The sequence below is a fragment of the Canis lupus genome, chromosome 37 (genome assembly GCF_003254725.2).
Source record: "Canis lupus dingo isolate Sandy chromosome 37, ASM325472v2, whole genome shotgun sequence".
Lineage (NCBI taxonomy): Eukaryota > Metazoa > Chordata > Mammalia > Carnivora > Canidae > Canis > Canis lupus.
Window position 1 is genome coordinate 3,238,597 of NC_064279.1, and position 26,470 is coordinate 3,265,066.

The following is a 26,470-nucleotide window of genomic DNA, read 5'->3' on the forward strand; positions in this document are numbered from 1 at the left end:
TTTAGTGAAAAAGTATAGCTTTGGGTCAAATGCTTCAGTAATTACCAGGTGATGGATGATACGAGATATGACATTTACTTTGACAAGATAAATTCATTTGTTACATAAAAATTGTAAGAGAAGTCAATGAGCATAAAGTGTTCCAGGAAGTTTCTAAGTAAAAAAGAAAAGGGATGTTTTAGATCGTTTTCTTAACTTGTGCTTTTTCTTTTTGTCTTGCTTTTTTATTTTTTTAAGATTATTTATTTATTTATTCATGAGAGACACAAAGCAAGGCAGAGACACAGGCAGAGGGAGAAGCAGGCTTCATGCAGGGAGCCCGATGGGGGACTCGATTCTGGGATCCAGGGATCACGCCCTGAGCTGAAGGCAAATGCTCAACCGCTGCCACCCAGGCATCCCAGTCTTGCTTTGTTTTTATTTTAACTTTTGAACTCTAAAGAATTGAATAACTTTCTAGACTAAGTCGAAAGAGCCAAAAGCATAGAAGGAATTTAAGATATGTCATAAAGCATGATCTTGGGTGAGGCAGTGCTGTCAAGAGCAAATGCACAAGTCAAGGTTAAACTTATATGGAAAAATGAATTTTTTTCTTTAAGAAAAGGACAAAGGATGGGGTGCCAGGGTGGTTCAGTTTGTTAAACATCCGACTCTTGATTTCGGCTCAGGTCATGATTTCAGGGTGAGATGGATCCATATAGTGCTCTGTGTTGGTGTGGAGCCGGCTTAAGATTCTCTCTTTCCTTCTCCCTCTGCCCCTCCCCACATCCACCCCCTGCTCATATGCTCTCTCTCTCTCTCTCTCTCTCTCTCTCTTTCTCAGAACAAGGAGAAGGACAAGGGATGACAATGAATGAAAACACAGATGAAATTTTATTTGGAGAGCAAGGATAAATAAACGGTGTGAGCAAAGCCCTCTATTTCCTGGTAAAGCCTTCAAACTCGATGTTTTAGGTCACCATCAGAGAGTGAGCAGGATGGGGCAGGATGAGAGCCTGTGACCGGCCTAGGATTTGAACAGGTGCTACTGGGAACCGAGTGAGAGCTGCGCCCTGGCTCATGAAAGGGTAGGTGAGATCCAAAGGCCCAGCTGACACTGGAATGAATGAACACCAAGGGGCTTGGAATCAATTTTTTCATCAACACTAGTTATAAAAATGATTAAAGTGCATAGAGATGGTGTTTTTTTTAGGATTAGAGGATGTTTTAAGTGATTGTATTAAAATTTCAAAGGCTGAGATATTTAGGGAGTTGGCAAGAATGTATTTAAAATGTGCATTTGAGATAAGGCTAGGTACACAGGGAATTAAATCTAAAAGGAATTCAATAGACTGGATATTGGAAAAGGCATCCCAGGGCCGTGTGCCATGAAACAAATGAGGAAATATTGTGAGAGCATAAGAGTGAGGTGGATGTAGGATCAAATAGGTGGGAACTTGTTTAAAAATTTCAGAAAACCTCCCTGTCTTTATCAGTTTTTCACTGTTAGGTAAAACTTTTCTTTTTCAACTGTTTAGATCTAGTTTTCAGTAATTTTTCTTAACTAGCATGACATTTAAAAAAATATGCAATTATTAGAAAGTGGGAGGATTATATAATTAGAAAACCCGGCCGTTTTTACACTGGTGTTTCTAACCTCAGCATCCTTCATATCTCTGCTTATTATATTTTATGTCAGGATTTCTCAGCTGCATGAAATTTCTAAATGGAAAACCCACTTACTGCACTTGTTGTCAAGTCATTTGTTACATAAGTCTTCATTACTACAATTCTCTGAAATCAGTGAAATCATTTTGTCATGTGTTGTAATTTATTTTTAAAAAATAAAATGTGAGTACAGTTTAAAAGAATAGATGAAGGGAGTAAAGTAGTCTTTGCTGAATTAATATATCAAATTTTGCAGATCCAGTGATTTCTGAAAATCAGATGAGTTGAATTCAATTTTTAAGGTCAAAAGTGCATTCATAGGTTTTAGTAATGATGCAAACTCCTTTAATATCTCCTTAATTAGGGGTGTCTGGGTGGTTCAGTCTGTTTATCGGCTGCCTTTGGTCCAGGTCATGGTCTGGGTCCTCAGACTGAGCCCCATGTGGGGCTCCCCACTTAGCAGGGCGTCTCCTTCTCCCTCTACCTGGGCCCCTCCCCTGGCTTGTTTTTTTTTTTTTTTTTTCTTTCTCTCTCTCTAAAATAAACGAATAAAATCTTAAAAAAAAAAACAAAACTTCCTTAATTAGGTAATCTCTGAGTTTCTGTGAATGACTTTAAATGGCCTAAAAATACAGTTTTATCATGGCTAAGGTCACATGTGGATTTTGATGCCAAATTTGAATATGTAGAGAAGGACTATTCACCAATATATTAATTAAAAAACTATTTAAGGTTCTAGTTCAATAATAAACAATTTATTACTGCAAAACTTACGTGTTGTGGAAAGGACTAAGAAAATATTGCTTGAGGCTGGATATCAGCTAAAAAATCTAAGACTCCGCAGTTGTGATACCAGTAAATTCTTACATATTATTTCCTTCTGGTATGGATACTGGTAAATAATTCTTTAAAAAAAGTCCCACTTAACCTAAATCGTTACTGTTAGTATAGGAATGTTAATACAATTTTAATTAATCAGTATGCAAAATAAGCACAATTATGAGAAACCTGAATTGAGCTGTTTAGGCGGGTGTAAGTATGCATGTGTTTGTATAGGTGTGCATTTCTTTTATATAGATTTTGTTGATATTTGCCTAAAATATTATTCACCCTGACCTTGGAATGAACTTTCCTGAATATGATCAACTTCATTGATACTGTGGCTAGTTAGGGCAAATTCCATTTCACTTTATTTGTTTAATCTAAAGCCGCATATAACTGTGTATTGACAATAATAATAACTCATTTATTTATGATCTTGGTAACTTGGAAATAATGTTTATATTAAATTCCTATGTGACAACCCTTTAAGTGGCTTAAACCAATTTAAAATGTGGGAACTCACAAACTCAGTTGTCTGCATATGTAATTAATCACAATGCAGAATGAAAAGTAATTTTTCTTTTCTTTCTTTTTTTTTTTTTTTTAAGTGGGCTCCACGCCCAGCAGGGAGCCCAATGTGGGGCTTGAACTCACCACCCTGAGATCAAGATCTCAGCTGAGACCAAGAGCTGGCACTCAACTGAATTGATTTACTTAGCTAGGGTGAAACAAGAGTCACGTGACATCATTGCTATTCCAACTTTTTAACGTCAATTCTAGTGCTTTTCTCCCCTTAACATATAGACCTCGGCTACTCCTGTTACTAAAAATATTTTTTTAAATAAGGAACGCTCTTTTAAATAACCATATTCTGAAACTTCCTTACCATCTTCTAAACTTATTATACACAGATACACACAGTCATATCTGTGCACATGTGTGTACACACATATTTCCATCTCAATTGACCAGTGATTTCGTTCTTTAAAGATTTTATTTATTTATTCATGAGACATATACACACACACAAAGGCAGAGAATAGGCAGAGGGAGAAGGAGGCTCCCTGGGAGGGGGAGCCCAATGCAGGACTCGATCCCAGGACCCCTGGATCACGTCCCAAGCCGAAGGCTCAACCACTGAGCCACCCAGGGGCCCCAACAAATGATTTCTCTAATAATAACTGAAACATGGAAAGAGATCCATTCCTTAAAGTGCCTGTGTGAACTCAGTCACTAGATTTCATCCCCAATCCTTGACTATTTCAGAAAGATGGAATAGAAGCAGAATAGTCAGAAAGAGTCACCTGGTAAACAGATTTATGGCAAAGACTGTGAATGCTCACTTACATCCGAACGACTCTCCTTTCTGCTTATACAACTAGGCTACAGGTCCTGACATTCTCCCCCCGGCCCCGCCCCCTTGGAATCAGATGTGACCCTGTGCTGAATTCTGACTATTGCATTGTGAGCGAGGGTGGTACGTATCTTTAGCAGGACTGGCTCTATAACTCTCCCATGCATAATGTCAGACCTTTTACCATGTCCCAGCTGAATGGATGGAGCATCAAGAATCTGGAGGAGATATTATATGACATAGAGTAATATTTCATAATAAAATATATAATTACAGAAAAAAAAGAATCTGGAGGAGAGGGAAGATACAAGGTAGAAGGATTCTGTGATCCTAAATAAACCCATAGAAGGGTGTAAATGAAAAATAATCACTTATTCTAATCAGCCATAGATATTTGAGGATTTGTAGGAATTGACCAGAGTAGCTACAGCAGGCATCCAAAGGCCAGTGCTGACATGCAAATACAGAATAACATTTGGGTAGGATATTTAAGAAGAGAGAAGGTGGAAATGACAATTTTTCATCTCTCATCACTATTTTATTTTCCACACTTTTTTGACGATATTTTCTTCAATGCCACTAATTCATTCTTACTTCCTTTCTTCAAATCTTTTTGTGACAATAGCCATAAAGTCTATGCAGATGGCCTCCAAGTTTCTACCTTCTATCATCTAAGTTATTATTCTTTAGTGTTTCTAAGTTCTCAGACCTTCTGATTTAAAATGAAACAGAACAAAATACTTTTTCTTTTTTTGCCTTTTTTTTTTTTTTTTTTGCTGCCAATCCAGTATGCAGTATCTGAAAGGTTTAAGACAGATTTTGTAGTGGAAGTTGACTGACCAGAAGACGTCAAGAGGACAGACAAGAAAAGCTTAATTTGGAACAAGGGCCCAGGGATCTAGTGCCTAGCACATGGAAACCCAGGGGTCCCTTGAAAATGTGGAAACACAGTGAGGGCCCGAGGTCAATGCATGAACTAGGATCCAGGCATCTGCCTTCATTTCAAGATAAAGGTTATAGATGAGGAGATTGTAGGAGGTGAGCAGTGTTTCTATATTCACCCGAAGGGAAAAGTCTTTTATGTAAATACCATTATGAGCAGAGACCCCTAAAGCTAAATCCTGGATTACAAGACACATGCATGTTGTGAGTGCTTTTATATTCTAAAGATTAGCTTAAGGGTTTTACTACAGGGCCACCTGGGTGGCTCAGTGGTTTAGCACCTGCCTTTGGTTGGGTTGTAATCCCAGGGTTTTGGGATCGAGTCCTGCATCGGGCTCCTTGCAGAGAGCCTGCCTCTCTCTCTCTCTGCTTGTGTCTCTGCCTCTCCCTCTCTCTGTGTCTCTCGTGAATTAATAAATAAAATATTAAAAAAAAGAGTTTTACTATAGGCCGTTTACATTAATATCCCATAGGCATAATGATTGAGACAAACAAATGTGGAATGTCTAGAGAAACAGAATCGTGGGGGATAATTAATCTGCTTTGAGTGTGGCCTATACTCCTCTTCCACTTGTACCCTTTCATAAAAATGATAATATTAGATAATAATTATTGAGCGTCTATCATGAACTGGGCATGGTAAACCATTCATGGTTAATCTTTCAGAATTAAAAAAAAAACAGATTTAAGGTATGGTTGCTGATACAAATTAATAAGTATATCCTGTGTCCAATAAAATGAGATAAGCTATTGGTAGATAACAAGCAAAACAATGAGGTAATTATCTTTGGAAGCCGGAAGCGTCTGGAAACATGTGACTTAGCCAATGGACTGATGAATTGAATAACAAAAGCAGATTCTGACTGGAGCAGACTGAAGCCCCATTAGTGGTGTCACACACACTTGTTCAGGGCATAGCTTTCCTTGTGCTCTGAATTCAAAAAATCCCCAAACAGGGCAGTCAAGTACACCACAGTCCATTCCTTGCAGCGTCTGGTGCACCCCCAGGGGGGTTCATGCAGAAGGTGCTGGCATCACAAAGTGTTACCAGGCCAACATGAGGATTGGGCTTCCAGCCCAGCCAGTATCACTAAGAACCAAGAGGCAGGAGAGGCGACCAGCTGGCAGCTGTTAGGTCCACACACGTCAACCACCCCCTCTTGAAGGATGAGAACAGTCTTCTTACATCTGGGACAGGAGCTGCCATCACAGCTCATATAACCCTGTCAGGGGGCTACATCTGGAAGAAGATCTATCTATCTATCTATCTATCTATCTATCTATCTATCTATCTATCTATCATCTATCTATCTATCATCTATCTGCAGGGGTTTTCTTCTAGAGACAGCTCAACGCTGTCAGGCAAAAACTGAAGGGAAGCACACAAGTGTTCAAGGGACTCAACCAAGCATGTTTCTGGATCACATCCATTTTTGTTATCAGGCGGTGAAGCTTAAGAAACTTCTGTTCCACCACAAGACCTGATCATAAACACTGCATGTTGGAAACTTGATTCAGGCACATATATATATTTATTCTTCTACTTCTCCAGCCTTAATATGATACTTAATCTGAAGACATGAATCATTTTAAATAGATTTGTTTGAACATCATTTGCCTCCATATGCTAATAACATTCCAGAATATGTTGGAACAAATTAAGGTATGTGAGAGTCAAGCACTTTTATGTCCATCTGAAAAGAGGGACTATTCGTAATTACATTAGAGTTTGATGTATTAAGATAAATAACACATGCTTAGCCTTTAGCGCAGTCCTTGAAAATAATAGTCACTAATGGTTATATCTTTAAACTGCCCATCTTCTCAGTACTCTGACACATCTTGATCTATAACCCAATCATTTCACATATTTTTTTGCTGCTTTCTTTTCTATTCTTCTTCTTTTAAATAAGTCTTGATATATGAGACTTATCCCCAAAATACTAAAACAAATTCTCTTGGTATAGGTCCAGAAACTCTGCATTAAAAAAATATATATATATATATTCTTAGCTTTTCTCACACTTCTGAGCTAAAGATGTAACTTTAGTATGTGCACATCTCTCAATTACTCACATTTTCTTTCCTTTGTTCCTATATTGCTGTAGAAAGTCTATGCCCTCTACTTTAGACAAAAGAACCACAAACTTCTTAATCATTCAGGCGTACAATCTTGGAGGCACAAGTATCATTTCTTGCTGACTCATTCCCATCATCCAAATTGATGGTTACATCCAGAAAATCTTATCTCTGTGATGCCTGTCAACGCTATAGATGATAACACATGTGCAACAGTTAGAATAGTCTTAATTTCAAATAACAGACAAAGCAGCCAAAACTGGCTTCAAAAATGAAATGATTTATTAGATATGTACTTCCAACTTTCAGAAGAAGGGCACCAATTAGGGATAGTTAGATCAATGTTCTTGCTCTATTTCTCTGTGATTCTCTTGGCTGTTCCTTCTGTTGTAGACTTGTTTGGTTTTGGGGTTTTCATTTGTTTGCTTGTTTGTTTTTGTTTTGTTCTGTTATTCAAGCTGGCTTCTCCTACAGCAGGAAAATGGTTATAGCAATTCCAGTGTCATATGCACAAACCATAATACTCAGCAGGTAAGAAAACTCAAGGTTTCACAGTAATTGCATCAATGTACCGTTCTTCATTCTGATTAAACCAGCTTGTCAGGTACTTACCTTTGAACAAGTCAGTCGCTATGAGTAGGTAAGTGTAATGCAGCTAGTGGCTAAGAACTGGGTCATGTGTCCCTCCCACTGAACTTTGACTTTTTCTGGGTTTTACCTATCCTAGGCAAAGTTTCAAATTTTTATCTGGATAGGGAAAAATTTCATCCATTTCTACAATATATACAAATAGATAAAGGTGTCTTGATGCCTGCAAGTCAAAGACCTTCAGGAACACGGGAGTAGCCAAACAAAGTTATGTGTATTTCTTGCTGCAGGGAGATTGCTCACCGTGAAGAACTGTGAGATGTCTTGGTAAAAGAATATTAGGAAGAAAATATTGTAGGAGAGGAGATTGTGTTTGGTGAATTTGATAAGATACCAAAACAGTAGGGGTTTCCTCTGGATTGAGTATTGACATAAAGCAAGGGAATTTCAGTGATTGGTATCTTAACGTTTTTTATCTAGCAAAGGAGGTGAATAAACCTGCTTTTATCTTTTCTAAGTGAAATGCATTCCGGCAAGGCAAGTACAAAATTTACATTACTGTATAAATTTTATATGCATATGAGTCACATTTTACTAACTCTCTAAGTTACCTCCACAACATATAAAAATTGCTGCATACATAGTGGATGTTCAATTCATATTTGTTGCCTCACATTGAAAATTATCCTTTGGCTCAATCGAGTGACCCTTTGGAATTGTATGGTATTTACATAAGATTTAGCCTGATGATGAAAATATCATTTATAAAATGTTAATTTTGACATGAAGTATTTTAGGGAATATATATATAGTCTAATATATATATATATATAATATACATATAACATTTAGCCCATGAAAAAAACTAGTATATCTGTTTTGTTATTCTCATTTTGTGAGTGAGAAAACAAGACTGAATGAAGTCTAATAATGTAGTCAATGTCATGCAAATAGCGTATGACCATATCTTTATTTTTTTATTTAAAAATTTTTTCCATATCTTTATTTTTACACTAGGTATTATTGTTTCTTTAGAGAAATATGGACTTAAATATGGACTTCTGGATTTCCAGAATGTCTGGTTTTGCAAAAATTTTAGCAGCAAGACATAAAGCATATGATTTTCCAACCAACAACATTTGGCTTCAGTGTAATGTTAGAAATTATATGCAATTCTAGCTATATGTTCTTGATGTGATGGGAAATACTAATCTATTAGTCAACATCCAGCTTCTCCACCATTGATGGATCATAATGGAGGCCAAGTCTATTTCATTATAAATGGAAAAATAAACAAGCAGAACAAATGGGATATTTTCTTTGGTTACCTAATATCATAAGCTACCACATTTTTCCTGACTATAGTCTCAATATTAATCTCGGAAGGTGTTTTATGTTTAGCTTACAGTGCCTATTCCTTTGATTAAATCCTTTTCTTGCAATGAAAATGTCATGCATCAGGGTTGAGCATTCCCTAACTCATGTTTTTTTTTCATTGATTTTAATGAAATATTATGAATATAGGCCTATAACTAGATATGGAATATATGGCCTATAAATAAGTTTTACCTTTTCTACCTCTTTTTTCACTTTTAAGAAATTCCTACTGCTACGAATCTTCAGTGGCTTCGAGTATTATGTCAGAGAATAATAAATGTAAATGTAACATTTAACTATCAGTAATTCATTCTGTAAGGGTAGTTCAAAAGGAACACCACCTTGAAGCTATTGATTGAGATGAGAATTACAGAAGCATTACACACCGCTTTAACTTCTTTGTACTTTAAGAGAAATTTATATGGGCATAATCAGCAAGCAGTGTGACTAGATGTGACCTGATTATTTACACTTTAATTTTTATAATTCACCTACTTGAGTGAAATCGTTCTGAAATTTTTTTTTATTCTATCAGTGTTAAAAGTATTTCTTACATTATTCAGTCATAATAAGAAGACAATGCAGGTATCTGAACAATGGTCTGTTTTCTGATCTACTTGTCTATTAAGAGAGAATCTCATTCATAAGCTTACCTATCAAAATAATTGAGTTTTCTTTAATGTATGTGACAAAAGAGGTAATAATATATAGTTTTAATTATAACATTGTAAAAATAAGTTTCCTTCATGACATTAACAGCTGTTCATAAAAAAAAAATAGAACAATGGGGAGCAAGTGGGTTTCATCCATTACTGACAAAGAAAAGGATGTTTATAGAAACATTTTAATCATTTATATTGTTGATGTAGTTTGATGGCACACTGTCTCTCTAAAACATATGTTTTTCATTGTCTGAATCATATTTTTCCATCTCAGCAGGGAATTAACTTGAGCTGATATTACCATAATAACAGAAAGATTTACTGATATTCATTTCTCAATAAACAGATGTTGACTTGAATAGAGGTGAAAGAACAAAGTACCTGAAACGTAAATGGCAAGTTATCTCTGCTGATGGCTATAAGATACAATTAACATAATCCAGACCTATTCTTTCTTTAGGAAAATCCCCACTTTCCCTTTTTTATACATAGAGTACCTCATGCCAAGTTTTTTTTGTTTTTTGTTTTTTTTTTTTTTGGATGGGGGACTGTAATTGTCATGTTTGTCTAATCTTTAACTCATTGCTCTGCTTGAAAATGTATGATAAATATACACTGTCATCAACAGAAGTTTATTCTCAAAAACTTAGACACAGCCATTTTAAAACTACTGTAAAATTAGAAAATTGCTTTCCTTGGACTTTTTTTTTTCCAATGCTGAATACAAAGCTTGTTGTGAAAATGGCGCACACCTTGGCATTGCCTAAAATAAAGTTTGGATCCTTTCATCATTAAAAGCATTTGTGAAGAATCTTCATGTGTGTAACTCCTGGCAACCTTTGGCAACAAAATGATTCAACAGAAAAGCTGCTCTCAGCTTGAAGTAGGCTCTCTGTGAATTAATGTCACCTCTAAGCTATGCTGATCGTCAGATAGAAGCCAACTGTGAAGGCCTGGAGAGTCACCATTAAAACATTAGTCATCCTGTTCGTACCCAACTGCTAGGCTGAAGCACAGGCAACACAGATCACCATGGTAGGAGGAGCACCTACCTCAAATTATACGATGCAGTGATTGATTACTGGAAAGCAGGAGTAGAGTTAAACCTCCACCCCGCAGCTGTCTGAAAGGATAAATCTTTTTGATTCAAGGAATTTGTGTACTCTAAAGAATATCCATATGAGAACCTGGATGAAGAAGAGGAGCATCCAGAGTATTCCAAACAGATATATGACAGAGGCAAAAACCTGAAAGAAATAGATGTGCTTGGTATTTGCAAGGAACAGTTAAAAATGTGTTCCAAGTGAGCCTGTGGAGACCCAAAACAGGTATGCGTACATAGGTGATGTGGGGTAAGGTAATAATTATGGGAAGTTGGGCGGAGGAGGTAGAGATGTGAACTTATACATTTGGACACATTTGCAGATATCTCAAATCTAACTTGCCTAAAATGGAACTTTTCATTCTTTGCCCATTTAGTAGGAGGAAACTCTCGAGTCAAAACTTCAGTCTTTCTTGAAACTACTTGGATCTCACTCCAGCAAAATACTTATCCTAATTCTTTTAATGAAACTTCCAAAATATATCTTTCTGTTTTTCTCCTTTTCTACCTCTAAGATGGTAGTCCAAGCCAGAATAATTTCCCAAGTGGTCATAACAACAGTTTCCCAATTAATCTCCGTTTGGTAGAGACAATTCCAAATTCCAATCCTCTTATCCATCCTCTATGTAGAGCAGGAAATTAAAAAAATACACACACACACACACACACACACACATACACACATTTCAACATGTCAATTCTCACATTAAAACCCTTCAATGGTCTCCAACCCTCTTAGAATAAAATCCAAATGCTTTACTGCGGTCTGTAAGGTTTTGCATGACTTCACCCTATCATCCTCTCCAATATTACCTTCTTCCTCTTACAAGATTAAGACACTCTAGTCTTCTTTCTGTTATTGGGAAAACCCAGGTTTGTTTCTGTTTCAGACCTTTGAACGTTTTTTTCTCTTCTTGTCATTATCCATCTCTCTTTTTGCCTGATTGATTTCTTCTCATTCTTGGTCTCAATTTAAAATTCAGTTCTTCAGAAAAACAGTCACTGTTCACCCAACAAAAGTTATTTCCATCCATTTTGTTATTCTACTCCATAGCCCTTATTTCAATTTGAGCTGAAGTTTGAAAGACCTATTTATCGTGTACTTATGTAATTAATGCCATTCTTTCCCCAATATACTTTAATCCTAGTGAGTGTAAGTTGCAAACTTACTTTGCTCACTATTTTGTACCTAGGCCTAAACCCAGTTCCTGAAGATATGAGGTTTTCAAGGTATGTTTAGTCAATAAAATATGTCTGACCATTGAGATCCCTTCATTTCTTGAGAAAAATGACATTAGTAATAATGGACTTTATAAAGACATATAGTGAGTGTTTAACTATTGGTTTTGTTCACTTTTTATTACATTTCTTTGCTGTATTAGGTAATAGAAAACCATTGTGGTTTTTACCAAGGTGGTTAGCAGAGGAGAAGTAAAGGATAAAGATGGTGGTAGGGAAGGATATATGTGGCATGATACTAATTTTGGAAGATTCCATATATTCAGTAAAGAATTCTTTCTCTCTCTCTCTCTCTCTCTCTCTCTCTCCCTTTTTTAAATAAAAACCTATTACATGAACAGATTCAGCCTTTGCTTGAATATTTCCAGTGTAAGGGTTTCCTTTTCTTCTTTCTTCTTTCTTTCTTTCTTTCTTTCTTTCTTTCTTTCTTTCTTTCTTTCTTTCTTTCTTTCTTTCTTTCTTCTTTCTTTCTTTCTTTTCTTTCTTCTTTCTGAAGCAGTTCACCACTTTTTGAGAGAGTTTTAACATTAGAGAGCGGTTATTTAATAGTGAGCTAAAATCCATGTCATTGTATTTGATCCTAATTCTGTCCTCTGCAATAAAACATAAAATAAAAGGGCTCTTGATCACATGGGCCATATTGAATGAAGTACATTCATCACATGTCGAAAACACAATTTTGAGTTTGGTAAACTGATACCTGTTAGATCTAATCAGACAGACATTTATGCAGAAACTACTGGAATAAATATATATCTATTTATCAATCTATTTAGCATCTAGGAGGATGAATAATCCCATAAAAAGAGTTTTATAAGAATGTCTTTTATTAGAAGGAATTGAGATGGATCCATGTAATCAGAGAACAAATAAAGATTTTCAATATCATATTTACGAGAAAGAGAAATGAAAATGGGAATCATCATCATAAATCATCAGAGCTAAAAAATATTTTCTTTATATTGGTATAATTTATAAAGTTAAGCTTTATCTGAATAAACTCTATTTACAACTTAGTAAAGGACAAATGATCTGAAGCATAAGTATATTTTAAAATTCCTATATTGTATTAAGTCCTGAAATTGGGTAAAATACATATATATTCAACTTCAGAAGCCTGATAGTTACGTTTGAATAAGAATGGAAATCAATTGTTGATAAGGCTTTCAGGTGTACTGTGAGGGAAGAAGATGGGAAAAGACACCTGAAACTTCCCAGAACTGAAATTTAGAATACAAAGAAAACCCACAACTTAGTAAAGCAGTTTATTTGAAGAATTAATTCTTCAAAACTTATTTGGAGATTGAAAACCACTTCATAGCTGTTATTTATCATGACACTTTGATGTCACATAAAATAATTATCTTGCTTTATGTAACAAGTTATACCTGATGAAAAGAAGAGGAAAAAGTTAATGCAGCTGCAGCTGCCCCATAGATGGATGCAAAAGGTGAATTCAATTTCACACAGGATTTTCCTAATTGTGTTTTTTAAATATCTAATATTTTTACTAATTTTTGTGTCTCCTAAATATCTCAATTACCAAGAAGGACAAATTACAATCTTCCACCTAGTGATTAAATTTTCTTTACTTACTTCTCTTAAGATTTTCTAGAAACATTATAAAACTACATCATTAGATGACTACTATTTTTAAATATTATATCTTCTTTTAAAATATATCCTGTCACTTCTACTTTTGTTTGCCTTTTGTTTTTTTTTTTTTTTCTTAATTAAATTTTTTGATAGTAATTATTAATATACTACTCCAGTTATATTTTGGCTAAAGCATCCTTGAGATATCTTTACCCTATGATTTATTTTTAATTATTCTGTGCCCTTATTATACATATATCTCTTCTGAATAACTTATAGCAGTCTTATAATCCAGACTGTGTTTATTTCTTAAACAGTTATTTTATATCAATTGTGGTTACTCTTTTATGTGAATTCATTTCTATTTTCCTACTTTTATGCATTTTAAAATTTGCCTTTAAAATTATTTATTATAATTAATTATATATAATATATAATTTAAGAAATTAAAAAATAATTATTTTACTAATTCACATTTTCCCCCTACTATATTAGAATTTACAAAATCAATTTCTATCCTTCCTGGTCACTCTAGAATTATTTTACATTAATTTAATATGTATTTATATTATATTATATATTATAACTATAATGTATATTTAATTTTTACCTTAATAATACAAAAAAAACTTAGACATTTTATTCCCATCTTAATTTTCCCCATTTATATGCAATTTTATCCATGCCTATATTTTAACCTGAAATAGATATTATTTTTTAATTTTTTGTCATTTTATACAGTTAAACTTTAAGTGTGCAGAAACATACACAATCTGTTTTTTCTCATCTTTTATTCTTTCAGTGTCACATACAAATCGTTCTGTGATAATTTTGTGTGTGTGTGTGAGTGTATAAATATATATATATATATATATATATATATATATATATATATATATGAAATTCCCTTAGAGAATCTGTTAGTAAATTTTCTCAGTTTTTATCTGAAAATGTTTTCATTTGCTTCCATTTTTGAAAGTTAATTTTTCTGTACTTACATTTTTAGGATGATTTCTTTTCTTTTAGCTCTTGAAATACATTTCCATTACTTTACTGATTTCAGTTATTATTATTGAGAAGTCAGCTTAAAATATTTTCCTTTTAGGGATGCTTGGGTGGCTCAGCAGTTGGGTGTCTGCCTTTGGTTCAGGCCATGATCCCGGGGTCCTGGGATCGAGTCCCTCCTGCAGGGAGCCTACTTCTCCCTCTGCCTGTGTCTCTGACTCTTTCTCTGTTTGTCTCATAAATCACTACATAAAATCTTTTAAAAAAGATGTTTTCCTTTTAAAGGTAGTTTTCCTTTTATTTGTATTTAAAAACATCTTGGTTTGTTACTGTTATTCAGGTTTAATATTATACATCTAGTTGTGAATGATTTTGTTGAGTTTTCTGAATCTGAAGATTTCCATCTTTTCTCAACTTGAAAAACATTTAAGCAATTTTATTTTCCAATATTCCTATGCCAGAATTCTCTATTTTCTTGTAGAAATCATATTAGAATTCTTCTTCCACTCTCTTTGTCTTTTAAGTTAATTTTCTATTTTTCATCCATCTCTACTGCATTCTGTGTAAGTTTAGGAAAGCTATCTTGCACATAATTCTCTCCTTAGCTTTGTCCAGTTGCATTTTATTCCATTTTTTTGTTATATGTCTATTTTTAGTAGTTATTTTTGTGTTTTAAGAAATGTCAATTTTGATCATTTTTTCCTTATTTTTTCCCAATTCCCTGTTTAATTTTTTCAAATATATTAAACACATCTTATTATAAACTGTACCTCATAAATGAAATATCTACTTTCTTTCTTCTTTTTTGGGGGGGGCAATATCTTTCTCTGAGTTTCATTCTTTAGTTCGTAGCTTTTACTACTTCTCATTCTGTAAGTTCTGTAAATTTTTAAAATTGTCTCATATCCCTTAAAAGTTTATCTGACAAATGCTTTGAGACCACATTTTCAAGAATGTCTCCAGGAGAGGCTTACTGTTTTCTCCTAGCAGAGGCTTGGGAAATATTTAATTCACAACCATTATAGGTCTCAAGATGGACATAAGTGACATAAGTACTAAGAATTTCAGCTCCAAACTTGTGCGAGTAAGCAGTTTTGGAAAGTAAATTTCCATAAACACTCATTTATTGTCCTTGTCCATTCCATACAGGGCCAAGAATAAATCAGACACATACCCTTCTGTATGGTCAGTTTATTGTTTTGTTTGTGTTTTTGTTCTACTGTTGTTAATGATTCCACCCACTAATTGTGGGAATAAAGTTCATCCAGTAAAACTCAACTTTAAGCAGAGATCTTCAATTTAACCTTTGTTTTGACTGCTGTCCAATATGTGCATGTGGCTCATTTAAATCTGGAGTCCAGGCAGCAGATGCCAATAACAAATTGCATATTCTCATAATTTCTGGCCTCCTTTTTTTCTGTTACTTGCCTGAAGTAACTCTTCTCCATTCCCTCACCAAACTCCACTTGTCCATTGTTACCTATCTTTTAATGATAAGTTTAAATGCAAACTTCTTTCTCTCTGATAACCTCAGCTAGAAATATTTTTGAATTTGTAACAGTTTTAGCATTAAAATATGTATTTATTTAATTTATTTAATGTATTTAATTTGTATTTATAAGTATCTCTCTTGAATTCAAATGCTTGTGTGTGTCTAATATTTCCTTTTATTTTCTTTCTTTCTCTAATTTTTTTTTAATTCCAGTTACTTAACATACAGTGTAATATTGTTTTCAGGTATAGAGTTTGGTGATTTATCAATTACAAACAAGTTAATATTCCCTTTTAGACAACAGGTTATTTGTGGATAAAAAGACAATTTGTTTTATCCTCCACTGTATCTGTCAAAGCTCTTGTCATTAAACCTTACTTATTGAGTCAAGAAATTGGTCTCATGGATCTGTTAGCATTAAAACAGAATTATAGACAAAAAAGTTAAAATATAATTATTTTTTTTTCTAGCTTTATTATGAAGTTTTGGAAAGTACTTCAATGCTCAAATCTTAGTATAAATCATCTTCTGGAAATAATTTTATAATGGATATAACTTGAAACAAATTCAGTTACAAGTAAGTGGTATTTAGCAGAAAAACAAGAATTAAGTGAACTATAGCATGATAGCATGACTATTTATAAAAGCAATAATTTGTGACACCAAGTGTTCAAACTTCAACTTTTAAATCTTCCAGTGGCTGGCCTAATTTTAGAGTCTTGTCTCACAAGTGCTACTTAATGCAGCTACTATGAGTTTAGAATCACAAGAGAAAAAAACAACTTCAAAACAAGTATTTTTTACAGTGTATTTTGCATACATTTAAATGTTTTCATACCATAATCTCCGGCCATATTTCATACCATAATCTAGGCCATATTTTAAATGCAACATTGTAAATTTGGGTTATGATGATCCCACTTTCTGTGGGAAACAATAAAATGTCTTTCCCAACATATTTTAGATTTGAGGTGAGAAACTGAAACAGGCAATATTTTAACTTTCAGCTACATAGCTTCATCTTATTTTTCAGACTATTTCCTAGCAAATTTTAAGGGTTTTTGAGGAGACACAAAGGTATAAAGAATTTATCACCTTACAGAGGCCATTTAAGCAACGTAACACTAGCCCTGGATTTCATTGCAATTCAAATTTACTTAGGAGGGAAAAAAATTGCTTCTGGAAATTTCCAAATGAAAGTATAAAGTGTTACCAATAACCATATATTTTAATTTATCTAAAATGTATTCTCCTAATCTATTTGTCCATATACCTAATAGATTTAATTACTTAAGGAATGTTTTATATATGAATAGGTGAGAGCTAACTGCTAGTGTAAATGGGCCCTATAAACTATGAATACACTCTCAATAAGTGTGGTAACTTCAATGTTACTGATGTTATATATTGGCAAAGGCAATATTGTTTAGTAGTGTCTTAAAACATTTTATTGAAATATAATTGACATATAATGTTATATTAGCTTCAGATGTACAACATAATTATTTGATATTTGTATGTAGTGGCTTTCTTAATAAATGTTTTCAGTTCTGCCTGAGAGCAAATTGTCATAGAAATTGGCTCTCTGGTCTTTTTCCATGTTCATATTTCATGTTTGAAAAGTCAATTAAAATTCCATTGCTACTACATAGTAATAAAGATTTATAAGACTATATTATTTATAGCATAACTTGTTTGTGCTTGTATCATATTTTCTCTTTAAAGGAGACAAGTATTTTTTTTTTTTTTTATTCTTTTCCTCTTCAAGATGCGAATGAGGAAATTTCAGTTGCATTCAAATAATTAAATGCAATGTTTGGATGAGTGCTTTAAATTTATTATTCCAAAGCACATATTTTGGAAATAAGAAAACTGAGGTAATACTTAAGATGAATGATTGGTAAATACAGAACTCAAAGTCATAGACTAGAAACTTCTTAAATAGGATCACTGTTTTAATCCTTCTTTCTATCATTATATATGGAAGCTGATACATAATTGGCCTCAGTTAATACTAAGGGTATCAATGGAAGCATAATTCAGACTGAATCCTAATTATTTGAGATCTCAAGAGTTGGACTCTCTCTTTCATCAGAAGCTTCTGAAGGGCCATAGGAACAAAAATGGAAACATTAAATGAACAAAAAACATTTGTATAAATTTGGTTTTAAATATCTTAGCAAATGAAACAATCTTTTTGTGTACAAAGAATTCCTCTTTTCTTCTCCCTGGATATGAAATATTATAAAGTTCGACTACAAGCATAAAGCTTCATAAACACTGTAAGAGAATTCTATTGAAGAGCCCCACAAAAATGTGTCTACCAGGGCACTGGGCTTGGACCCATCCTTTACCTGTGCTGTGCCGGCCCTCCCCGTAAGCGGGATTGCAATCCACAGCTGAGCTAGTTTGGACACAGCTGTTCAGTTTTCAGTCTGTTCCATTTTTTTGAAGAGTGGACTTAAAAACATCACTATGGTTTTGCCATTTACACCTTCTGCTCTCATTTTTCTTAAGTGCATTTTCCTTTTTTCCCCCAATGCTAAGATCACACAAATATTACATTTTTTATTGGTTCATTATTTATTCCAACATGAAATAAATTTTCATTTTATCTGCCCTACACATTTTCTACAATTTCACTTAAAGGAAATGAAAGTAGGTTTTATCTCTTAAAACATCATACTTGGTAATTCTGCATACTTAAAAGTAGATACATTAAAAAATATTCCTGTCACTTATCTGAATCCAATATTTCCCAAACTTTTAAATGAAGAAATACTATAAGCAATATTTCCAAATTACATATGTATTTTGAATGAAAATTTTCCTCTGGAAGGAGTCACCAAGGTTCTATTAGCAGTCATCATATTTAAAACACAGATTAAACCAGCTTATATTTTCTGACAAGTTTGTTAGAGAATGTCTTCAGAGCCTCTGAATGTCTTTCAAACTCCCCAGCCTGGCACGTTTCAGTATTTGAATCAAGTTCATAGTGTCTGAAATTGCAAATTGATTAAAGCATTCCTGTCTATCCCTGTAGTGAGAAAACATGATTTAATACTATAGTTTAGCTACATTCCCCAAGACTTTTTCTTTGACATCATATCATCTTATTGAAGCATTAATAAGCAAAAATGAGAAATTTTGGATTGATGAAAGGTGAAAACTTCCTAATGTTTTTAGAAAAAAAAAAAAGATTTTCTCCTTCTTCACATCCTGATTGTGAGTTCAAAATAAACATATTAAATAATTTGATAATGGTTTTTTGATGCTCTGTGTATGTCTGAAAATCATTAAACTATGTCTTTGGGAGATGTCAAAAAGAGCAATCAAATCCTTCAGTCAATATTGCCTTAGAGAACAGCGATTTGAACCCTGAGTGAATAGAGGCTTCTCCTCTCTCCTTTGAGTTTGGGAAACTGAATATAACTCAAAACCTTCAATTATGTTGGATTTACTAGGTTTGTTTATACCCTGCTTGAAGCAGAGGCACAGAGTACATTTGTGAAAAGAAACACTAAGTATACAGTTTGGAAATCAACTGTAAGCCCTCAAGGAAATTCAAGATTTTTAACATGTTGACTAGTACCGGAAGTTGAATTTGTACTTCTTTTAAGAGGCTGACCTAAACTTCAACACCTCTCTTCCTTCAATCCTCGCTCTATTAGCATCACTCAGTCACTTTCCTGTGCTGTTCCTAGCACCCAGATATCTTTCTTGTATTTGTTGACATGTCTGTTTCCAACATTAACAGGGAAGTCCTTGATGTGTGTATTAGATTTTACAGTGCTGGAATTTAGCAAAGCCTCCCAATTAACAAAAAAAGTTTTGCTGCTTATATGGATAAAGACAACAACAACAAAAAAAGAAAACACTTTAGATTTCCAATTCATCAGTACAAAAGGGCTAGGAAAATGCTACGTAGCATTTGTAAAGCTATGTTTATGGAAAGCTGTTAACTTGCATAATTCAGACAGGTGGTCTTAGCGTATCTTCTAAAATAGGAGACACTGTGCATATCTTGATGAATTGTAAATCTGCCCACTCATTTCTTCCTTGTATTTCCACCTTCCCCTTTCATGTCAGTATTGGCACTTGAACTTCCCGTCAAGTCGTGAAACGTGGGGGTGTTCATTCATTAGAGCAAACATGAGACACTGTCAGTTCTCTTTTCCAAAGCCTGTGAGGACAATCACTGGCCATGTGTCTTGCACTGGTCAAGTGACTATTCTGATCATGTTTGTCGTTATCTGTATCTTTCCCTAAATTATAGATTAACATCCCTTTCTAGACTTTTGCAAACGGTGCTTTCACTTGGTCTCTCAGGTGTTCACTCTCCACCTTCCCCAGTGATTTTTACTTAGCTCATCCTTCTGACTTGTCATATCCCAGCTTGTTTAGAGCAGATATCAGCCAGCCTTTCCTGTGAAGAGCCAGATAATAAATGTTTCAGGCTTAGCGAAGTCGTACAGTCTCTGTCAAAACGACTCAACACTGCATTTGTGAGGTGAAAACAGCCATCGATGATATGGAAATCAATGGTATACCTGCGTTCCAATAATATTCTGGTGAAAAATCATTCAAAAGTTTAGGACTAATTTATTCTTTACTAATTTTATGTGTTACGTACTAGTAACATCTAGGCATTTGGGATCCACACGTGAATAAATTAATATCTTGTCCATCTAGATATCATAGTATGAAAGGGAATAGTAAAATGAGGATTATAGTGGAGTGTGAAAACTATGATGATGGGAAAGGGGAGGGTATTCCCTGAGGAATAACTTGGCCTGATGGGTTTGGGCTCTCAGGAAAAGCCTTCTCTGAGGAACAGATGTAACAGCTGGGATTTAAAAGCCAGAAATGGATAGACTGCTTAACTTTTTTTTTTTTAATTGAATGGTGCTTTTAAACTGGTTATTTCTTTATAGATGTGCAACATTTTATACTACTCCATACATTTTAGACATCAGCTAGTTTCTTTCTCATCACTTTTTTTTTTTGTCAGCAAAAAATGGAGTATAAATCAGAGTAAACGAAGTTATGCCATTAGAACATTCTAGCATGTTTGTGGAATGTATACGTGTGTAGAACACACATTACTCTTCCTAGTTGTGATACATATCGCTGTGCTTAAAGCTCTGTGGCTCGAGCCACGTGTGTGGCTCCATCCGGGCTCAGGGAGCCTAACGTGAAATCTCATCATGTAACTGGAAGGTGGAATTCCAAAACTGTCCTGTGAGAAGCATCAGTGATTAACGTACTACCCGGTTCGTGATTTTTTGGGAACCCTTTTCTTAGCACAATCATGTTTTTTTTTTATACTACTGAGAGCAGGCCTCATTTGAAAGTTTAAAACATTCTCAAAAAATAATTTAAATAATTTTATTTTGGAGTCTATAAAAATATCTGAGACTATAACAGGCAGAGGATTAGCTTAGAGGATAGCATTAAGGAAATAAAAATCTTAAGATCATGGGATTTTATAGTCACCGACATCACATGACTATATATCAGAAAACATAGATGTTTTAGCAATTTTTCAGATCAGTAAGTAAATGCTTACTTTATGCAATCATCAAAGGTGTGAAACATTTATTCATCTCAATAGTCACTGTATGTGGCCTATTTTAAAAGATATATCACCTATTGGAATATTTGAACACATATGCAAAGAATAAGGTTTGCATGAGAATTCTTATATTTTGAACATTATGTAAAGGCTAAACACTGTGTAAAATAAATGTAAAAATACATTAAGGAAACAAAAATCACTCATGCCCTCATACTTAGGAATGGGCAGCATTAATATTTTGACAAATTGCTAGTAATTTTTTTTGTTGATATATTTTTAAAATTTTATTTTTATTTTTTAGAGGGGGAGGGGCTTGAGAGAGAGAGAGAGAATCCTCCACTGGGTGTGGAGCCTGACTCGGGTCTCAATCTCTAGACCCTGAGATCATGATCTGAGCCTAAATTAAGAGACAGAGACTTAACAGATTGAGCCACCCAGGTACCCCTATTGATAAATTACATATAAAATTACATATAATTAAAGTGCTATACAACATGATGTTCCTGGGTCTGCAGGAGCTGGCCTGGTGGCTAGGTCTCTGGAGAGACTGGTCTAGCCCTGGAGCAGGCCTGGTGCTGGGGTCCAGGCTGAAGTCGGGCACCTACCTTACTTCCCTGTGGTGGTGGAAGGTGTCTCTTTGCCCTGGGCTGCCTGGACATGGGTGAAGGGTGATCCGGTAAGTGACACTATCTTTCCTACATTCTTCAGTGAGCCTTTATAAAATTTTTTGCTCCTCCCAGGTGCTATAATTTGTCACAGGGAATATCCTTAGATCTTGTGAAGGAATTTTTGTGCATGGATAGCTGTTCAAATTGATGTTTCTGTGAGAGAACAAGCACTGGAGACTTCCATGCTGACATCTTGCTGATGTCACTAATTTCTCTTTTCATATATATTTTTTAAACCATTGCTATAGGGATCCCTGGGTGGCGCAGCGGTTTGGCGCCTGCCTTTGGCCCAGGGCGCGATCCTGGAGACCTGGGATCGAATCCCACGTCGGGCTCCCGGTGCATGGAGCCTGCTTCTCCCTCTGCCTGTGTCTCTGCCTCTCTCTCTCTCTCTCTCTCTCTCTATCATAAATAAATAAAAAAAATTAAAAAAAAATTAAACCATTGCTATATGACCAACATTTATAGATCTTAATGATAAGCTATAAATATTTATTTTCTCATAGATAATTTGACCGAGGATTTATGGCTGGCAATCCGTATCTCGAAGTGTTTATGTCTAGAATCCCAGCTGAGGTGGCCTCATGTCTCCACAAGGTCTTCTCCTAATAATGGCAGCCACACATGACAACAGATCCTGACACTATGGTATATTTTGAGCCTTTGTCCCTTTCTTGTCTGCTAACATTTCATTGGCTAATCAAAATGAAAGGACAGGGAAGCATAGCTCTCCTATTTCTATCAATTCTAAGACTGGCTTTTTAATCTGGAGATCAAAAAAATTTATCTGTCCTATGGGCTATCACACATTCTCAACATAAAATGGTAAAACATGCCAGGATAAGAGAAAAATGGGAAAATTAGAAAAGCAGGCAATACAAAGAAGAGAATGATCTGTGGCAATCCTGAAGCTTCATTGGGCATACATTGCTGGTTCTTTCCACCCTGGTTCTGTTCTATGGGAGTGACCCAACAGCCCATTATTCTCCATGGCTTTTGGCTTTGCCCTCTGAAAACTCTTTTCCTTTTTCATCTATCTCCTTGGCCACTTCTAAAGAAAGCATTTAAATAATTTATTCTTTATTTATGATGCTGAATAGCTTTCTAAGCCTGTTTCTTTCCCATAGAAAGTTCTAGGCCTAGAAGTCTTTTCCTACCACAAATCCATGTCATTCTGTTTTACTCCAGGCTAAGAAAACTTTTCCTAAAAAACCCCAAACAACAACAACAACAACAACAAAAAGCTTTTCCTAATGCAGCTTTATCAAAGCCATGCGGGTCTTCAATGTATGTATTCCTGTCAAGTCCACGTGCCATACATTATGTTATCAATTATTTTTGAAGTGTGATGTGTCCCTTTCTTTTATGGATATTTCTTTAAAAGAAATTTGCATAGCTGAAAAGGACCACTAGGTACTGACTTTTTGCTTTTAGATCTTCATAAAGAGTTTCAGAACCACTCTATCATCTATCTATCATCTATCTATCTATCATCATCATCTATCTATCACCTATCTATCATCTATCTATCTTTTACTTTGAGGCCATGTTTTATTGATAACATCCTGGATATAGTCTGTCCCCAGACTTCACCCCTTTGCCTTTAATTTAAGAACTTTTACTAGTTCAAGAAATGAGAGATGAGAAACTTCTATTTTCCAACTAAAAAGTTCTAGGATATATGGGCCTAGTATATTTACACTTCATTCTGCAGGTAATACTTTAGGCAATACCTTATCAAATGTGTTGGCACACATTTCTAATATTCTGCGTGTAAATCATCATGTCCAATTTTACAAATTTAAAAGGTACGTTTCCCATTTCACAAGGCGCAGCAGGCTATAGTTTGTCAAAAGCTTCACCATTATGTTACAATTCGGGTCATAATTTTTCTTAATTTCCTTACCATTTTTTCTGTTTCCCATGGAAGTGTCATTATCATTCCCTGGTCAATCTCAAAACAATGCCATACATGTCGTTTTTGTTACAGCAACACCCCCAACTTTGTTCCAAATTAATAGCAAATATCCATAAAGCATTAGTATCATAAAATGCAAGGATTTGTTTATACTGAAGACAATGGCCCTATTGGTATGATTCTGCATCAAGATGTGATATCCCAATGACAATGCTTTACACCGCAGAATGTGCCCTACACGCTTTCATTCTGGGGTGAAGACTAAGGTATCAGTAGCTACCTGGGGCAATGTCTCCTCGTGACTATGACAGAAATACTAGAAAGGAAGTTCATCGCACAAATGCATTTCAAGTGTTTGCTTGCTTCACGTCTTCAAACATCCAGTTGGCCTAGAAGGGTCTCATTGTGACCCAAAGTCAAAGAATGGGGAAGTACAGACATTCCCAGGAAATGAGAGGGCGGTGGGAAGAAACTTTTGTTCATCTAATCTACTACTTACAGAAGCAGACTTTTTTCTTCATAATTTTGGTAATTTTAGAAATTGATCATAATGTAACTTTTATTAAAAATTTATTGTTTATAACGGAATGCCAAAGATAAAGAATCTGTTACGGTAATAACTATTTATTTGCTATGCTAGCAATTCAGAGCATCTGGATGTAGTATAAAAAATAATTTTCTTTAAGCTGAGGTGGTTACTCTAGTCCCAAGAGGGCAACAGTGTCACCATTCCTTTTATTAAGTTGAAATTGTCCATTCTGAAGAACATATTACAGGAAAAATGCATTTAGAAAAAAAAAAAAAAAACAACTAGTGACAAAACTATTCATGGACAGAGAAATCTATGTTAGCCAATTTGTGAAGTTATTAATGTTGCAACTGGTATCATCAATCTGAAAATGAATTCTGTATTTATATTCTAAATGAGATCACAGTGTAAAATTGCCTCCACCCTTCTCTTTTGAAAACTAATTCAAATCATCTGGCTTAGCATTTATCTTTCCACTGAGAAATTCCATTATTATAAATCATACACTGAAATTAAAACTTGGTTCTTAAAATTATCAGCATTGAAAATCTAGAAAATTTGCTATTAGTCCTTTGAAAAAGTCATTTATTAACTATGGAATGATTATATATCATCCATGTAAAAACTAAAGTACATATACTATTTAAAGTATAAGGAAACAAAGATTCATGAGATATACATGTAGGAATGTTGCATTTATATACGTTGTTAGTTCAAATAATATTTTAACAGATTTTAGTTAAAAAATCAAATAGCAAAGAAGTTTTATAGATGATATTAGCAAGAATTTTAGGAAAATCATGAGGATGAAAATAGAGAATGTGACCTATTTTAGCTGACAAGAGAAGGCTGAAACTTAAGCTTACAAAAAAGAAAGCCAATGGATTTACAATGTAGAAACTACCCAAAGGTTTGGAAAGAAATCTCCAAAAATAAGGGTTAGCATAGCACTAAAACCATAAAGATTCGTTCAAAACTTGATTGATCTGTACAATATAAGCATTGCTAGGGTAGGGATCTTTGTCTGTTATTTTCATTGATATGTCTCAATTACTTATATACCAGTGTTTGGCATATAATCAGAATTATGAATATGTGAATATGTGTAACCGCACATAGCAGGAGACTGCTGACCCCCTAATAGAAGCTGGGATCTGAAGAGGTTTGCACGCTGAAAATGCTTGTGAGATGCCATTGTAAACACAGGAAAGTCTACATGTTTATCAATGAGACTAACTCTGTGCCTCAGTAGATCCCATGACACTGGCATGGAGATTCATACCCATCCCTCCCATCATGTGGGAGACTAGTATCCATGTATGGAGACGTCAGTCAGTTGCTTCTTGAGAAATCTGGTTCACTGACTTATTGATTTGCTTTAAAGCCTAACCTTCAACAAACTCCATCCAAGCACTGAGAGCTTTCACTTAAATTCTTAGTTCCTTTTTCTTCAATTAATTGAAAAAATAAGATAAAAAAAAAGCTTTAAGGAAGATTTTTATGAAATATAGAAACTAAAAAAATAAAAATTATCTTAGAAAAAAACAAAAGCAGCACAGAGATATGGAGGTAGATCTTAAAGCAACAATTATAATCAATATCTCCTAGGAGCTAGAAGACAGTAATGAATTATGAATTTCTAGTGCTACAAAGATACCATTCAGATGTAAAAATACTTTTTGAAAATCTAAAATATGACAGTAGAAATAAAAAGTGTTTTAGTAGGCTAGATTCAAGAAAAAAAATCTCAGAAAATATAAGATTAAACATGGCTAAAAACAGACAAATGAATTAAAGGATGGGTTCTGGAAATGAATAATAGATGTTTACTAAAGAGAGACCAGAAGAAGAAAATTATTAAAGAACTAATAA

At 34.4% G+C, this 26,470-nt stretch overlaps 1 long non-coding RNA gene across 4 annotated transcripts in view; it reads left to right on the forward strand.

The window, feature by feature from the left end:
• The first annotated feature begins 5,861 nt into the window (after positions 1 to 5,861).
• Positions 5,862 to 26,470, forward strand: part of LOC112656580 (uncharacterized) — a 68,407-nt gene continuing 47,798 nt past the window's right edge. The window contains exons 1-5 of one of the 4 annotated variants that reach the window (XR_004812408.2): positions 5,862 to 6,428; positions 10,270 to 10,799; positions 16,376 to 16,482; positions 21,999 to 22,159; positions 22,658 to 22,799. This is a non-coding gene — a long non-coding RNA (uncharacterized LOC112656580). The remainder of the gene's footprint in view (positions 6,429 to 10,269; positions 10,800 to 16,375; positions 16,483 to 21,998; positions 22,160 to 22,657; positions 22,800 to 26,470) is intronic. The other 3 variants (XR_007408929.1, XR_003134473.3, XR_007408928.1) reach the window with 3 other exon arrangements.